We start from the raw sequence: 3,576 nt of genomic DNA on the forward strand, positions 1-3,576 counted from the left end.
CCCAACCACAGGAGAATGAAAAGTAGGTTCTCATGAGCTAGTGTTATTCTGTCCTCTGAGAGGCAGAAGTGACAAAAACCCTTTTGAAATTTCTATTCCCACCAATTAATCACTTCAGGAAGTGTTTCATAACTTCTGGTTAGGAGACAAAAGAAAAATCACAGAGCCCAGTTAGTTGTGCAAGTCTTTCAGGTTTTGTAAATTCACTGGGGACTTACTAATCACACACACATAGATGCCCAATACCTCACTGGGTAAAAAGACAGGAGTACATGAGTCTTGAATAAAAAATGCACAGGCCTTGAAGAATTAAGTATGATGTGCTGCCTTTGTCATGTCAGAGCTGGTGGTTCTACACTACACTGAGAGCTGAGACCTTTACACAGCTTCTTCTCAATGTGACATATATTTACAGACAGCACCCTTCCACACATCAGCATCTGAGATGTGACAGAGAGCCCAGGCAGTGACCAGTGGTCACTACATCTTCTATTATAGAGTTGAGGAGCCAGTAGAATATTCCACTTGGTATTAGAAATGGGTTGTGATTTAACTCACAAAAATTATTTTTTAAAAATCTCCCTAAGAATTGCTAGTAATGATATGGGTACATTCAACCAATAGAAAGTAGAAGTTGAGATCCTGTGGTTTTTAAAGTTGCATCAAGCAGATTAGATTCTGTCCTAAAGACACAGGGAGACAGTATCTTTTTTTTATTAAAAATAGACTGTTCCCTCTTACAATATACCCCATTCACAGTTTTCCCTCCCTCCACTACTCTGAGCCCCCACACACAAGATCCACTTTCTCTAGCTTTGCCTTCATAGGAGAGCACACCTCCAAAAGACAGCAACAAAACAGTACAAAACAAGATACAATAAGATAAGGGAAAAACTCTCATAGGCAAGGCAATCTAATGAAAAAGAGTCTCAACAGCAGGTAAAAGAGTCAGAGACTCACATGCTCCCACTGCTAGGAGTCCCACAAAAACACCAAGCTAACAGTCATAACAGAAACCTGGTGCAAACCCACACAGTACCCTTGCTTGCTGCTTCAGGCTCTGTGAGCCCATATAAGCCCTGCCTAGTTGATTTAGTGGGCCATGTTCTCCTAGTGTTCTCCATACCCCTCTGACTCCTACAGTATTTCATCTTCCTCTTCCATGGGGTTCTCTAAAGCTCCAAGGGGAGGGACCCAATGGAGACCTCCAATTTAGACTCTCTGTATAATGTCAGACTTCCATATGCTGCCATAGGAAGCCTCTCCGATAACAACTGGGGGCCAAGGCACCAATCTTAGATCTCTAGGCTATCCAGTGTCTGGTTCGTGGTCATCGAGCAGTGTCAGAATTGGCCCTCCCATTCAGAACATGGGCCTTAAGTAAGTCTTGGTGGACCATTTAGACAAGTTCTGTGCCACCATTGCCCCAGCACATCCTGCAAGGAGAATAGATTATAGGTCGACCGTTTTGTGGCTGAGTTGGTATCCAGGTTTCTTTTTCAGTAACCTGCAGATCACCTTCCAATACAAAAGTGACCAGAATGTAGGGTGAAAGTTCCAGACGGGCACCAGCACTACCTCTGTAAGTTCAATAAGCTGTGTGAACGTTGTCCTCAGCAATGGGGACCCACTATCAGTTTTCAGAGAATAACCCTCTGTCCTAGCATCAGCCTGGGTAGTTTAGGGATCTCCATGGGACCCCTTTGATCAACAACTCAAGGAAATGCAACCCAACTCATCTCTGGAAGCCTTGCCTGGCTACAAAAGAGGGCCAATTCAGACTCTATATCCTCCATTACTAGGAGTCCTCACCAGGGTCACCTTCATAGTTTCCAGGAAATTTCCACTGCACTGTTTCCACACCACCACAAATACTCCCCAACTCCATCCATCCCTCCTGAATCTCCCTCTCTCCATCTCATTCCCCCACCATCTGATCCCTCGCATTCCCATCCCCATCATCCCACAGACCAACCACAAATTCTATTCTATTTCCCCTTCCCAAAGAGATCTGTGTGTACCCCTTAGAGCCTTCCTCTTTACCTCTCTGGGTCTGTACATTGTAGCTTGATTATCATTTACTTAACAGTTAATATCCACTTTTGAGTGAGCACATACCATATTTGTCTCTCTTGGTCTGGGTTAACTTGCTAAGGATGCTTTTTTTTCTAGTTCCATCATTTTCTGAAAATGTCATAATTTCATTGTTTTTAGCAGTTAATTAATACTCCGTTGTGTAATGTACCACAATTTCTTTATCCATTCTTCAGTTGAGGGACATCTAGGTTGTTTTCAGTTTCTGGCTATTATCAATAAAGTCACAATGAACATGGTTGAGCAAGTGTCCTTGTGGTAGGATGGAATGTCCTTTGGGTATATGCCCAAGAGTGATAAAGCTGGATCTTGTGGTAGATAGATTCCCAGTTTTTTGAGGAATCGCCATATTGATTTCCATAGTGGCTGTACAGTTTGCACTCCCACCAGCAGTGGAGTAGTGTTCCCCTTGCTTCACATCCTCTCCAGCATGAGCTGTCACTTGTATTATTGATCTTAGCCATTCTGACAGGTGTAAGATAGAATCACAAAGTAATATAAATTTGCATTTCACTGATGGCTAAGGACTCTGAACATTTCTTTAACTGTTTTGTCAATCATTTGAGATTCTTGTATTGAGAATTCTTTGTTTAGATCTGTACCTCATTTTTAATTGGATTATCTGGTGTATTTAGATCTAGTTTTCTTGAGTTCTTTATATATTTTGGATATTAGTCCCCTATCAGATATTTGGTGAAAATATTTTCTCATTCTGTAGGCTGCAGTTTTGTCCTATTGATGGTGTCCTTGGCCTTACAGAAGCTTTTTAGTTTCATAAGGTCCCATTTATTAATTGTTGATCATAGTGTCTGCACTATAGGTGCTCTGTTCAGAAAGTTGTATGTGGATTTTGTTTGGTTTTTGTTTTGTTTTGATAGTTTCTCAAGATAGAGTTTTTCTGTATAGCCCTAGCTATCCTAGACCAGACTGACCTTGAACTCAGAGATTCGTCTGCCTCTGCCTTCCAAGTGCTGAAATTAAAGGTGTGCACATCACCACCCGGCATGGGAGACAGCATCTTTTTAAAAATAGTATGTAGGATGTTAATGAGTGGGACCTGAGCAAGAACAAAGTTGTAAGTCCTTACCTCTGAGACAGATTCTAAGAACTTGGCTAAAGTAGCTGGGAGAAGAAAGGAACTCATGACTTCAATATACACTTTTGTAAAATGACTCAAGTCTGTCAGTTTTACCTCCAAAAAAAAAAAGTCAAAGGAACAAAGGAAAAGTTTACTTTAAAGCAGCATTGAGGTTCATCTGGAAAGTCTCTCTCACACATTTTATTATCTTACAAAACATTCCCACAAGTAAGCAATTACTAAATCAGACTAAAAGAACATACATTAATTTTTTTAATGAAGTCTGAAGTCTGGGATAGAGTTAGCATGTAAGTCTGGATGTAGCTCAACAGCAGGGTGCTCAGTTGGCATGTGCAAAATCCTGGGTTTAATCCTTGATACCACAAGCATATACATGAAAAAAA

This window comes from Microtus ochrogaster, chromosome 18, assembly GCF_000317375.1.
Source record: "Microtus ochrogaster isolate Prairie Vole_2 chromosome 18, MicOch1.0, whole genome shotgun sequence".
In the NCBI taxonomy this organism is placed as follows: Eukaryota; Metazoa; Chordata; class Mammalia; order Rodentia; family Cricetidae; genus Microtus; species Microtus ochrogaster.